This window comes from Lynx rufus, unplaced genomic scaffold (genome assembly GCF_022079265.1).
Source record: "Lynx rufus isolate CCGP_SWC_20201006 ecotype Redwood Valley unplaced genomic scaffold, mLynRuf1.p SCAF_12, whole genome shotgun sequence".
NCBI lineage: Eukaryota > Metazoa > Chordata > Mammalia > Carnivora > Felidae > Lynx > Lynx rufus.
This window is the reverse complement of record NW_025814826.1, coordinates 529,191-543,800: the sequence shown is the minus strand read 5'-3', so window position 1 is coordinate 543,800 and position 14,610 is coordinate 529,191. Positions and strand designations below refer to the sequence as shown.

Here is a 14,610-nt window from a genome sequence, read left to right as displayed (position 1 = left end):
ATTCTAAAAGCTAGAGTCAAGTCACAGATCTTAAGAGAAAATAATTATAAAGAAAAGGTGACAGTACTCAAGGGCAGATATAATGGGGTCACTTAGGGTCTTTCTGCTACAAGTATATTAAGGAAGTTCCCTTATAATACTAGTTTTCTAAGTTCTGTCATGAATGAATATTGAATGTGAAAAGATGTTTATTTCACATCTATTGAGATAATTTTTTTAACTGTTTATTTTTGAGAGAGACCAAGCAAGCCAGCAGGGGAGGGGCAGAGAGAGAGGGAGACAGGATCTGAAGCAAACTCTGCGCTGACAGTGGCGAGCCCAATGAGAACCCCACATGCTGCTTAAACACACATACTGTGAGATCATGACCTGAGCCTAAGTTGGATGCTTAACCGACTGAGCTACCCAGGCACCCTGAGATACGTTTTTAAAATATTTGTGAATGGGGGGTGAGGCCAAGATGGCGGAAGAGCATGGAAGTTTTGTGTGTGTCTCCCATCCATGAAATACAGCCAGGCCAACACGAAACCACCCTACACACCTAGAACACTGATCGGAGGAGTAACACAACAATCTGCACAACCTGAACCACAGAATTCAGCAGAAATTTACCCCAAAAGAAAGAGCATGAAGAAACGACAGCCAGGGATTTAACCAACACAGATACAAGCAAGATGTCTGAACCAGAATTTAAAATCACGATAATAAGAATATTAGCTGGGGTCGAAAATAGATTAGAATCCCTTTCTGCAGAGATAAAAGAAGGAAAAAATAGCCAGAATGAAATTAAAGATACTATAACTGAGCTGCAATCATGGATGGATGCAGTGGCGGCAAGGATGGACAACGCAGAACAGAGAATCCGCGATATAGAGGACAAACTCATAGAGAATAACGGAGCAGAAAAAAAAGAGGGAGATTAAGGCAAAAGAGCACGATTTAAGCATTAGAGAAACCAGTGTCTCATTAAAAAGGAACAACAGCAGAATCATAGGGGCCCAGAAGTGGAAGAGAGAGATATAGGTGTATTAGGGTTATGTGAGCAAATCATAGCAGAAAACATTTACGAAACCTGGGGAAAGACACAGACATCAAAATGCAGGAAGCACAGAGGACCCCCCCATTAGATTCAGCAAAAACCGACCATCAACAACGCATATCATAGTCAAATTCACAAAATACTCAGGCAAGGAGAGAATCATGAAAGCAGCAAGGGAAAAAAAAAAAAAGTTCCCTGACCTAAAAGGGAAGAGAGATCAGGTTTGCAGCAGACCTATCCACAGAAACTTGGCAGGCCAAAAGCAGTGGCAGGATATATTCAGTGTGCTGAATCAGAAAAATATGCAGGGGCGCCTGGGTGGCTCAGTCGGTTAGGCGTCCGATTTCGGCTCTCGTCATGATATTGCGGTATGTGAGTTCGAGCCCCATGTCGGGCTCTGTGCTGACAGCTCAGAGCCTGTAGCCTGCTTCAGATTCAGTGTCTCCCTCTCTCTCTGCCCCTCCTCTGCTCATGCTCTGTCTCACCGTCTCTGTCTCTCTCTCTCTGTCAAAAAAAAATAAACATTAAATAAATAATATAAAAAAATAAATGCAGCCAAGAATTCTTTATCCAGCAAGGCTGTCACTCAAAATAGGAGAGAGAAAAAGTTTCCCAGACAAACAAAAATTAAAGGAATTTGTGACCACTACACCAGCCCTGCAAGAAATTTTAAGGGGGACTTTCTGAGGGAAGAAAAGTTGAAAACATATATATATATACATATATATATATATATGTATATATATATATATATATATACCAAAAGCAACGAAGATTAGAAAGCAGAGAACACCACCAGAAACTCCAAGTGTACAAGCATCATGATGGCAATAAATTCATATCTTTCAGTACTCACTCTAAATGTCAGTGGCCTCAATGCTCCAATCAAAAGGCATAGGGTAACAGAATGGATAAGAAAACAAGGTCCATCTATATGCTGTTTACAGGAGACCCAGTTTAGACCTAAAGACACCTTCAGATTGAAAACAAGGGGATGGAGAACCATCTATCATGCTAATGGTCAGCCAAAGAAAGGTAGAATAGCCATACTTATCTCAGACAATCTAGACTTTAAAATAAAGACTGCATCAAGGGATGCAGAAGGGCATTATGTCATAATGAAGGTGTCTATCCACCAAGAAGACCTAACAATTGTAAATATTTATGCGCCAAATGTGACAGCACCCAAATATGTAAATCATTAATCACAAACATAAAGAAAGTCATCGATAGTAATACCATAATCGTAGGAGACTTCAACACCCCACTCACAGCAATGGACAGATCATCTAATCAAAAGAAAAAAAATCAAGAAGGGAACAATGGCTTTGAATGACACACTGGACCAGATGGACTTAACAGATATATTCAGAACATTACATCCTAAACCAGCAGAATATACTTTCTTCTCCAGTGCACATGGAACGTTCTCCAGAATAGACCATATACTGGGACATAAATCAGCCCTAAGTAAGTACAAAAAGATTGAGATCATACCGTGCATATTTTCAGACCACAACACTATGAAACTCGAAATCAACCACAAGAAAATATTGGGAAAGGTAACACATACTTGGAGAATGAAGAACATCCTACTAAAGAATGAATGGGCCAACCAAGCAGTTAAAGAGGAAATGGAAAAATATATGGATGTCAATGAAAGGGATAACACCACAACCCAAAACCACTGGGACACAACAAAGTCGGTTATAAGAGGAAAATATATAGCAATCCAGGCCTTCCTAAAGAAGGAAGAAAGATCTCAGATACACAACCTAACCTTACGCCTTAAGGAGCTGGAAAAAGAACAGCAAATGAAACCCAAACCAGCAGAAGACAGGAAATAATAAATATTACAGCAGAAATTAATGCTATCGAAACAAACAAACAAACAAACCAACCAACCCACAAACATACCAGTAGAACAGATCAATCAAGCCAGAATCTGGTGCCTTGAAAGAATTAACAAAATTGATCAACCACTAGCCAGTCTGGTCAAAGAAGAAAAAAGGAAAGGACCGAAATAAGTAAAATCAAGAATGAAAGAGGAGAGATCACAACCAACACAGCAGAAATAAAAACAATAATAAGAGAATAGTATGAGCAATTATATGCCAATAAAATGGGTCATCTGGAAGAAATGGACAAATTCCTAGAAACATATACACTACCAACACTGAAACAGGAAGAAATAGAAAATTTGAACAGACCCATAACCAGTAAGGAAATCGAATTAGTAATCAAAAATCTGCCAAAAACCAAGAGTCCAGGGCCAGATGGCTTTCCAGGGGGAAATCCTACCAAACATATAAGGAAGAGTTAGCACCTATTCTCTTGAAACTGGTCCAAAAGATAGAAATGGAAGGAAAACTTGCAAACTCTTTCTATGAAGCCAGCATTACCCTGATTCCAAAACCAGTCAGAGACCCCACTACAAAGGAGAACTATAGGCAACTTGCCCTGAGGAACATGGATGCAAATATTCTCAACAAGATATTAGCCAACCGGATCCAACAATACATGAAAAGTATTACTCACCACGACCAAGCGGGATTTATAACTCGGATGCGGGGCAGGTTCCATATCTGCAAAACAATTAACGTGATTCATCACATCAATAAAAGAAAGGGCAAGAACCATATAACCCTCTCAATGGATGCAGAGAAAGCATTTGAGAAAATACAGCATCCTTTCTTGATAAAAAGCCTCAAGAAAGTAGGGAGAGAAGGAGCATACCTCTAGATCATAATGCTAATATCATCCTCAGTGGGGAAAAATGGGAGTTTCCCCTCTAAGGTCAGGAACAAGACAGGGATGTCCACTCTCGCTACTGTTACTCAACACAGTATTGGGAGTCTTAGCCTCTGCAGTCAGACAACACAAAGAAATAAAAGACATCCAAATCAGCCAGGAGGAGGTCAAACTTTCCCTCTTTGCAGATGACACGATGCTCTATATGGAAAACCCGAAAGATGCCACACAAAACTGCTAGAACGGATTCCTGAATTCAGCAAATTTGCAGGATATGAAATCAATGCGCAGAAATCGCATTCCTATACACCAACATGAAGCAACAGAAAGAGAAATCAAGAAATCGATCCCATTTACGGTTGCACAAAAAGCCACAAAATACCTAGGAATAAATCTAACCAAAGAGGTGAAAAATGTATATACTGAAAACCACAGAAAGCTTATGAAAGAAATTGAAGAAGACACAAAAAAATGGCAACAAGATTCCATGCTCCTGGATAGGAAGAACAAATATTGTTAAAATGTCGATACTACCCAAAGCAATCTACATATTCAATGCAATCCGTATCAAAGTAACACCAGCATTCTTCACAGAGCTAGAACATATAATCCTAAAATGTGTATGGACCCAGAAAAGGCCCCAAAGAGCCAAAGCAATCTTGAAAAAGAAAACCAAAGCAGGAGACATCATAATCCCAGACTTCAACCTATACTACAAAGCTGTAATCATCAAGACAATATGGTACTGGCACTAGAACAGACACTCAGATCAATGGAACAGAATAGAGAACCCAGACATGGACCCACAAACGTATGGCCAACTAATCTTTCACAGAGTAGGAAAGAATATCCAATGGCATAAAGAGAGTCTCCTGAGCAAGCGGTGCTGGGAAACTGGACAGAAGAATGAACCTGGACCACTTCCTTACACCTTTCTTACACAAAAATAAACTCAAAATGGATGGAAGACCTCAATGCAAGACAGGAAGCCATCAAAATCCTCAAGGAGAAAGCAGGCAAAAACCTCTTTGATCTTGGCCGCAGCAACTTCTTATTCAACACGTCTCTGGAGGCAAGGGAAACAAAAGCAAAAATGAACTAGTGGGACCTCATCAGACAAAAAGCCTTCTGCACAGCGAAGGAAACAGTCAGCAAAACGAAAAGGCAACTGACACAATGGGAGAAGGTATTTGCAAATGACATATCAGATAAAGGGTTAGTATCCAAAATCTACAAAGAACTTCTCAAACTCAACCACCCAAACAACAAATAATCCAGTGAAGAAATGGGCAAAAGACATGAATAGACACTTCTCCAAAGAAGACATCCAGATGGCCAACTGACACATGAAAAAATGCTCCACATCACTCATCATCAGGGAAATAAAAATAAAAACCACACTGAGCTAGCTAACCCCTTCTGCCTGTCAGAATGGCTCACATGAACAACTCAGGCAACAACAGATGTTGGCGAGGATGTGGAGAAGGAGGATCTCTTTTGCATTGTTGGTGGCAATGCAAGCTGGTGCAGCCACTCTGGAAAACAGTATGGAGTTTCCTCAAAAAACTAAAGATAGAACTACCCTACGACCCAGCAATTGCACTACTAAGCATTTATCCACGAGATACAGGTGTGCTGTTTCGATGGGACACATGCACCCCATGTATATAGCAGCACTATCAACAATAGCCAAAGTATGCAAAGGAGCCCAAATGTCCATCGATGGATGAATGGATAAAGAAGATGTGGTATCTAGATACAATGGAATATCACTCGGCAATCAAAAAGAATGAAATCTTGCCATTTGCAACTACATGGGTGGAACTGGAGGGTAATCTGCTAAGTGAGATTAGTCAGTCAGAGAAAGACAAAAATCATATGACTTCACTCGTATGAGGACTGTAAGAGACAAAACAGATGAACATAAGGGAAGGGAAACAAACATAATATAAAAACAGGGAGGGGGACAAAACAGAAGAGACTCACAAATATGGAGAACAAACTGAGGGTTGCTGGAGGGGTAGTGGGAGGGGGGATGGGCTAAATGGTCAAGGGCACTAAGGAATCTACTCCTGAAATCATTGCTTCACTCTATGCTAACTATTTGGGATGTAAATTCTGAAAAATAAAAAATTAAATTAAAAAAGTAAAAATAAAAAATAAAATAAAGTATTTGTTAATGTGGGGAATTACATCATTTGCTCATGTTAAACAAACTTTGCATTTCTCAGATTAACTGAATATAGTTGTGATTTCATTCGTTTTTTTCTTTTCATTACTTTATCTTTTTTTATGTTTATTTTTGAGAGACAGAGACCGAGCGTGAGCAGGGGAGTGGCAGAGAGAGAGAGGGAAATGTGGAATCTGAAGCAGACTCCAGACTCTGAGCTGTCAGCACAGAGGCTGACACAGAGCTCAAACCCACGAAGTTCGATATCATGACCTGAGCTGAAGTGGTCAACCAAGTGAGCCACCCAGGTGCCTCTATTTTATTTTATTTGGGGGAGAGAGAGAGAGAGAGAGAGAGAGAGAGATCACACACAAGAGTGGGCGAGGGCAGATGGAGAGAGAGAGAGAGAATCTTAAGCAAGCTCCAGGCTCGATGCGGAGCCAGACGCAGGGCTCAATCCCATAACCCTGGACTCCTGACCTGAGCAGAAATCAAGAGTCGTATGCTTAAACCACCGAGACACCCAGGTGCCCCTCGGGGACTGTATTTTCATTTGGCACCGAGCCCCACAAATTCTGTCACTGCAAAGTCCCCACCAGGCCACGTACCCCCTCCCCCACCCCACCCAACCTCCTCCCACAAGACCCTCCCCTTGACACGATCGCACACTAGTCTCCCTCAGAATGAAATCCACACTCCTCTCTGGGCCCACAGACCCCGCCAATCTGGTCCTCGAATCTTTGCTGCCCTCGCCGCCCTCGTCCACTCGGCTCCAGTCACGGTCCCCACCTTTCCGTCTCAGGGTCCTCCCACTGGCTGCTCCTAGGCCTGGAATGTGGCTGCCTGCTCAGAGGGGCCCTCCTGGCCCTCCAGCTACAGCGGCTGACCCCTGCCCAGGTCTTCTGCTCCCCAGCACTCACAGCGGAAGCTAGCCGTCTCCTTGTTTACCTGTTCGTGGTCTGTCTCCCCCACCCACACCCTGGTGCTCAGAATGTCAACAGGAGAGCAGGGTCATCTTAAGCCTGCAAGCCTCAGTCACTGGTCACAGGTCACAGTGGAGCCCCACCCCCTAGAACAAAGCCTGGCCAGGAGCAGACGCTCCCTAAACAACTGGTGCGTGATGACACACTTTGCCTGAGAAGTGATGACAGACTCTGAGTGACAAGTACCCTCTAGTGTGGGGCGGCAGGCCCGGTCAGTGCGAGCCCATACATGGCACGGTGTTCTCCCCTGATCCCAGGCCCAGTGAGCCCCCCCCACTTCCCGCACTCCCCACCTGGATCCTCAGTGCCCCTGAGATCAGCACATGGTGTCGGGCAGTGCCAGCCCCTCCCACCAGGCTCCCCCATCCTCCAGGGGGACAATGTACAAAGGGCCACTTCAGCACGGAGCTTCAGCTCCATCTCTAGCCCACAGGCCTGAGGTGGGGGAGGGGAGGGGAGGGTGTGGCCCAGCCCTCGTCTGTCCTCTTGAAGCCTGCTCTAGCACAGGGCCAGGAGGGTGACAGATTCAAGCTATAGTGCAGAGAGGCTTTGTTACAGGAGCTGCGCCTTGTGGCCTGGGGGAAATGCCCTTGCACAGCGAGAGGATGAGACACATCAATGCACAGGGTCGGCGGTGAGCCAGTGCAGAAGGCGGTCTCCGTGTACCCAGGTAGCAGGAGTGGAGTGGCGCTCCCCCATGTGTAGAGGGCACAGTTGCGAGGTGCAGCCGTGCACTCAAGAGGCTAAAGTGCTGTAGGGTGAAGGGAGAGAGACGAGCAGACCCGGCAGGGTCTGGGCCAAGCTAGAGGGCAGAGGCCTGGGCTCAGAGTTGGCTCCCATCCTGCCTGGGACCCTCTGCCGCAAAACCAGGCACAAAGAACTTGCTCAAATTGTGGTTCCGGAAACCTGAGCTGATAACCCGAGACGTGACCATCCACCCAGTCTCCCAGGCCAGGAGCCCGGCAGTCATCCTGAATCTGGCTTCTCGCTGACCTCGAGCTCCCCATTGCCAGGCACATCGCTTCAATGCCCAGGTACTCGTCGTCCCACCCGGCCCCCTGTGCCACTGTCCCACACTGCCTGTGCCACCATCCACACTCACCTGGACAACAGCAGCAGGCTTGCCAGGGAAGGGGCTCCTGGCTTGAGCCCCACGAGCCTAGCAAAGCCACATCTGATGTTGTCCCTCTCAGCTTGGAACACCTGCTCCCAGGATAAAGTCCAAATCCTCTAGGAGGCTCCAAGTTTCTGTGTAATCTTTCACTCCCTGCCAAGGTAGGCTCAGCTGAACTGCAATTCCCCCAGACTGAGGAAGGACTGAGCTGCCTCACCCCTGGCCTGCCCCGCAGGGCTCCTCACCCTACACTGGACGGTGCTGAGCAACTCTCCTGGGGCCCCAGCACAGAGCCTGATGCAAAGGAGGTGCTGACGACAGCCCCCCTCCGCCCCCAAATCCACACACCTGCAGCTGCAGTCAGTGCTGCTGGGCTCTCACAACTGGTCTGGGGTTGGAAAAAGTCTAGTCCTGCCTGGGCAAGGCACACCCCGATGAGGTGGCTCATGGACAGGAACTCGACGGGTCCCCCACAATGGGAGGGAAGTGGTGGAGAGCGGAGACACGGGGAAGGGCTCCAGCCTTCAAAGCGCTCTGAGCAGGATGGCTGATGGTCCGGAGGAGACCCGGCAAGGAAGGAGGGGAAACAGGAAGGGATCTCAGTTCACCCCTGGGTGCTCAGTTCGCCCCTGGTTCACCCCATCAGTGCCTGGCACTATGCCCGGCTGCTGCTGGCTCAAAGGATGGGCTGGGATCCTGGTTCTGCCCCCCCGCCCCCATCTCTGGAATCCTACTCTCTTGGAGGCAGAAAAGCGGGGGCTGGTAACACCGCCTCACGGGGATCTGGGGAAGTGACCAGGCTGCTCCTGGCCCAGATCCTACAGCTCCGGCTCTCTGGGAGCCCAAGCAAGGTCTTCCACCTCCTTCAGGAGAGGTGGCCTGGAGCAGGTGCGCCTGGGGAGCCTCTGTGGAGCTGGAACATAGAGCCCTTTCTCTTTTCCCTTCCCAATCCAACTCTGCCCACCCCTGCCTTCGAGGGGCCATGGTGCCCTCGGCTCAGGACCCGACTGTCTCCACCGGGGGACACTCAAGAAGCATTCACCAAATGGCACAGGGCACCATGCAGGGCTGTAGGCACCGGGGCCTGCTCCTTCATATGGAGCCGCCAGTCTGTTCTTGCTCCTCTGATTAGTCTTTTCCCTCTGCTAGATCCCGAGAGCATTCCGGAAAAGGGCCGCAAGTGCCCAAATGTCCCACTGAGTGTGAGAAAGAAGAGAAAGGAACAGCAGTGACCAGACCATCACCACAAGGGGACAGAGTCATTCAGGAGTCAAGTGGCCAGGGTCCAGGCCTTAGCAATGCCACTAAGCTTGCCGGGAGAGCCTGAGCACCAGGTGAAGTGCTCCATCTTGTCTCACCATCACGTGACCATTTCACAGAGGGGGAAACTGAGGTTTGGAGAGGGGACAGGACTCGCCCCAGGTCAGGCAGCAGCGAGCTGTGGAGAGGTCCTGGCTCAGCAGAGACCACGTGCGTGCCACTGCAGCTCACCAATGCTCAAGACCTCCCCGTTCCTGCCGGACCTCAGTTTCCCCCACTGACCATCGGGGGCACAGACTGGATCTCCCAGCTTCTGGCTGACTTGAGTGTTCCAGGTTCTACAAGGCCCACATTCTAGGTCTGCTGCTCCATCTTCCTCCTCTGAGTTCCGTGATCCCGCTTCTCTGGTCTGGATCACGGGGTTCTACTTTCCAGGTGCTGTGTTCTGGTGCCTGGTCCCCAAGTTCGCCTCTCAGAAAGGTCTGCAGCCCAGGCAGGTTCTCCAGCCCACATGCTTCATTTTCATTCCCTGTATTCTCTCCCAGCCCCCAGCAGTCGGAGCCCACAGGTCACCACCTGAAGCTCCAGTTCCGTCGGCCCTCAGGGCTGCTTTAGGGCATGAAAATAGCTGGGGAGGCCTGTCCCAGGCCCCAGGTCACTGGGCTGAAGGGGATACTGGAGATCATACTCACAGCTGGGCAGGAACCCCCGTCCCCACTCTTCCCTGTGTCTCCAGGCCCACGTTTCTGACCACCCCCAGCCCTGCTGGCTTCTGCCCCCACCAGTCCGCATGGCAACAGCCCCCAAGATGGCACTTCCCGAGGACAGAGACCTTGGGTCATTTTTCTTTGGGGTCAGAGCCTGGTACTTCCTTAGTGGGTGTCTGTTAAGCACTTGCAGAATGAATTAACCAGGTGTGCCCGGAGTCCCGGCAGGATTACACACTGTCACAGCCTCAAAGACCAGAGTTCACATATGACAGAGATGCTCACGCTGTGTGTGCGTGCAGGTGATGTGCTCAAAAACACAGACACGTCACACCCTCAAGTCAGCAGAGCTGTGCCCTGGCACCTAGCCTGGGCCCTGGCACTTGGCTGAATGACAGCTGACCGAATGAATGGGTGCTCTGTACTAGGTATATGGGGGAGACGGACATCGAATCCTCACCCAGGATCAAGGCTCAGCTGTGGTTCCAAAGACCATTTCCACGAGGTCGAACTTGACTACATTGTAGGAGGACCCCCTGGAAAGGCACTTCGGGGCCAGAGTCAGTAAGGAAGGCAGTCAACAGTGCTACACACCCACCTGGGCACCCGGATGGAGGTGAAGCAAATAGCCCTAGGGCCACCTCTGGCTGGGAGGGGCAGAGGGCATCTTGGGGTGGGGTGGGGTGGGGTGGGGTGGCTTTCCAGGTGGAGGTGGGAAGGTGAGGGCCCTGAGGCCTAACCCACAGGACAGGAAGGACAGCAGAGGTTTGAATGGAATTCTGGGTGTGCTACATCTCTCGCTGACCCAAATTCTGAGAAAGAGAGACACACAGGCTAAGCTGTCTGCAGGCGCGCCTGTTCTGGGGGATGGGCCCGGGGCCAGGGTCCCTCTGGAAGCCACTCACACTTGGTGACCCCAGAGTCTCATGAATGGGGAGCTGGCTGTTCTCAGGGCACCTTTCCTTAGACCTCTCTCCTTTACATGGTAACTTCATTTTTCTGGTTATAAAGGTTTCACCTACAACCTAGGAAATGTGAAAACCACGGCGAAAGAAGGGTAATATCACCCACCATCCCTGGGGCTAACATTTGGCCTAAGTTCTCACACGCTTTTTTTCCCGTGCACCTTCTTGCTGGAATGAGCTATCGATGTGGATTTCCTGCCAGCTTTTGGACAGCAAGCATTTTCTCTAAGGAGCTTTGTCCTCCGCATGGGAAGACCCAGTGCAGACCTGAGCCCTGGGGACTTTGCTCTCCTGGGCTTCTTCCCATCCCCCTCAGACCTGACCTGGATCCTGCAGACAAATGCTCCAGCTGGGGACCGGAGTGGGGGAGGGGTACGGCCACATAGCCCTGGGCTCTCCTCTTACAAGCCACAAAGGGACTACCAACCACTCCCCAGGGTGCTCTGGGTCAGTCCCAAGCACCTCGGGCCTTCAACGTTCCCTCTGTGAAATGGGCACGTTTGGCTAGCTATCTGGCCTCAAGGCTCCCCAGCCTGGTCTCCTCTCTGGGCTGCAGGGACAGTCGCCTGAACTGGGCTGCACCTTACAGCTGCTTTCCCTGTCCACTCCACTGGCATCTCAGACCAGGCCCTCCAGGTTCTCAGCATCTTGTGGAGCAGCTGGATGGAAATCCTGGCACGGTGGGTCAGCCTGGCCCTTGGGGTGGGAGTCAGGCAGGGCTTCCTGGAGGTGTCTTAAAGGATGAGCCAGCACCTGCCAGGAGAGGAGGGGAAGGCCACTGCAGACAGAGCGATAGCATCTGCAAAGGCCCAGTGGCGGGGTGGGGCGAGGGTGGGGGAGGTGTGTGTGGGGGAAGCCAGCACCTGGATTCTAGTCTGGGTGGGGTGCTGGTGCATTTTGCCCTCCCCACATGCCAGTGCCTGGAGGCAGACCACAGAGTCTGTTACATACCCCACTGGTGGCTGCAGGACCACTGCCCCTACTCAGGTATGGCCTCGAACTTCCATGACAGCAATAACACACCAGGCCCCACAGCAGTCCTGGACACCTCTGAGAGGGGGTTTGCCTGGGGGCCCTTTGGGGCCAGGTACTGTGGTTTATTGGCTCTGAAAGAGGTCATCCCGCACAGACAGAATCCCTCTGACCCATTCCCTGGACCTCTCGGCCATGGTGGAGGAGCCTCACAGCCTCTGCTCTAGTCCTTTTGGCAGGTATGACCTTGGACCCATCACCCACACCCTGTGGGCCTTGGCTCAAAGACTGGAGACTGATCTGGGCTGTTCCAAGTTCCAGATGGGACCAGAGCTGGCTCTGCCTGAACTGACCACTAGTGGGATTCTGACTCAGCGGGGTGTGGCAGGGCCTGGGAAGTCTGTATTTTCCCCAAGCCGCCCAGGTGAGGCTACACGGGGCTTCCAGAGACAGAGCCCCAGGACTATGGGGAAGAAGGGAGTGGCAATCAGGGCCACAAGGAGGGTGGCCTGGAGGCCAGGACACCAGTGACGTGGTTGTCTCGGGCATCCAGGCTTCAGAGACCGTTCCATTTTGAGTGACTGAGGGGCCTATCCAAGGGGCCCCATCGGGCTATGGGGGTCCTACAGGCTGGATACAATCGCAGCCCCACCACTTCTCGGCCCTGTGCCCCGGGCCCCAGGCACCCTCAAACTGCCAAATGGGGAGAATAATAGTACCTGCTTCAAGGGAAGTTAGCAGGCGTAGCTGAGATGATGCCGACAAAGTGCTTGGCCCAGCGCCCAGCACATAGTAAGTGCTCGATAAATAGCAGCAAATTATGACTCAGAGGTCAAGGTGGGGTAGAACAGCCTGGGAAGTCATCCATTATGGGCCCCGGTCAATCAGAATCCTGGAGACTGCCTCTGGCCACCCTCCCTTGCTTAGACCCCCATCTGGGCTGCTGCTTCTGGGAAGTTCCCAGCCTGCCAGGAGAGGGCAACTGGAGGTCAGACGCCGAGGAGGTCCCAGCGTCAGAGCAGGCTCTGGCCTCCTGCCTTGGCACCTCACCCTGCCCCTCCCAGGGGATTCCTCCTTCAGCAGGAGCCAAAGTCTAGAGTCAAACAGGCTCTAAATTCATAAAACAACGGAGTAATTAGGGTGTGTGAATGATTATTTCCAACTTTATTTTTCTAGATAAAACGAAAATAAGTGGGCCAACAGGGGAATTTCCACTTGGGGCGGTGCAAGAAAACGTATTTTGGGACCCCGTTAACTTCCTGGGTTACAGGCAGTGCTGTGGGCCCATGTCAGCCCCACTCTAGACCACAGGAGGGCGGACCACTACCCTTCTACCATGCCTGGTTTCAGCCCCGCCCAAAGCCTCACTTCCCCTTCCCTTCTGGCAGGTGTGGCTAAGCAGGGTCCCTGTGACCATCCCTCCATGGTGTGAGGCTGCCCTCTGGAGGGTCAGTCTCCTCCCACAGGGATGGAAAGGGAGGAGGAATGGGTAAAAGAACAGGGATGCTCCCTGGGGCTGAAAGTCATTCACTCACTCATTCATTCATTCATTCAAGCTCCTATAGGATAGGGAACTCACGGCCTAGTGGAACACGCCACAGCAAACACACTGAAGAAAGAGAAGTGGTGCTCTGCCCAGCCCACAGCAAGGAGCCTCTCTGCACAACGAACGGATGCTGAAGCCGAGAGGCAAAGGATGGGTGGTCGTTAACAAGACAGAGCCTCCATTCCCCCATCTGCAAAAGGGATTATCATGGCCTAGTGGAACATGCCACAGCAAACACACTGAAGAAAGAGAAGTGGTGCTCTGCCCAGCCCACAGCAAGGAGCCTCTCTGCACAACTAACGGATGCTGAAGCCGAGAGGCAAAGGATGGGTGGTCGTTAACAAGACAGAGCCTCCATTCCCCCATCTGCAAAAAGGATTATCCCAGTACCTCTATCACAGGTTGTTGTCCAGATGCAATGTTAGCTACTAATATTTTTATGGGCAGGCAGGGTACACACGAGAGGGGCTGCAAGGCCAGAGAAACAGCAGAAGGGGGGGAGGGTCTGTGGGATTTGGGGTGGAGGAGGCTTTTGAAGGGTGACAGAGTTTCAGGGCACATAGGAAGAAGTGGGTGGAACAGACATTCAGGCAGAGGGAACAGCATAAGCAAGGGAATAGAATCTGACGTTTGAGACCCGTCTGGACCATTTCTCAGAGCTCTGTCAGGTTAATGCTTGGGATCCAGTTAGGTCATTCTGTGCAGACAGCCCAAACCAGGCCAAGGTCAAGAGGATCCAGAGCAGAAGTGACGCAGGGTCAGAGGTGCAGAGGTTCCCAGGAAGGGAGGACACCAGTCCTCCTTCCCCTCTGCCCTCCATCTCACCACGGGTTACTTATTCAGAGTGGTCTCTTGTCCTGGCCTCAGCCTGTCGGATGCCTCCCTCTCTCAGCTACAGTATGGCCTGACAGCTCTCCAAGTCTCTGGAGCCTTCTCTCCTTATTCAACCATCCTTTATTAAGCACCTACTGAATGCCTGGGTGCTAAAACTGGCATGGACCAGCTCCCACTGCGAGAAGGTTAAGCTGTTGGAAGCCTCAAATGGGCCTTGCTGGAAGATTTACACCATGGAAACCTGCCAACGCTGTTTATCAGGTACCTTT

At 50.2% G+C, this 14,610-nt stretch overlaps 1 protein-coding gene and 1 long non-coding RNA gene across 2 annotated transcripts in view; one reads left to right on the top strand and one right to left on the bottom strand.

Annotated features, from left to right (window-relative positions):
* Positions 1-14,610, top strand: part of LOC124507605 (ankyrin repeat domain-containing protein 26-like) — a 705,441-nt gene that overhangs the window by 241,756 nt on the left and 449,075 nt on the right.
* Positions 3,580-14,610, bottom strand: part of LOC124507612 (uncharacterized) — a 150,325-nt gene continuing 139,294 nt past the window's right edge. The window contains exon 4 of the long non-coding RNA XR_006961038.1: positions 3,580-3,624. This is a non-coding gene — a long non-coding RNA (uncharacterized LOC124507612). The remainder of the gene's footprint in view (positions 3,625-14,610) is intronic.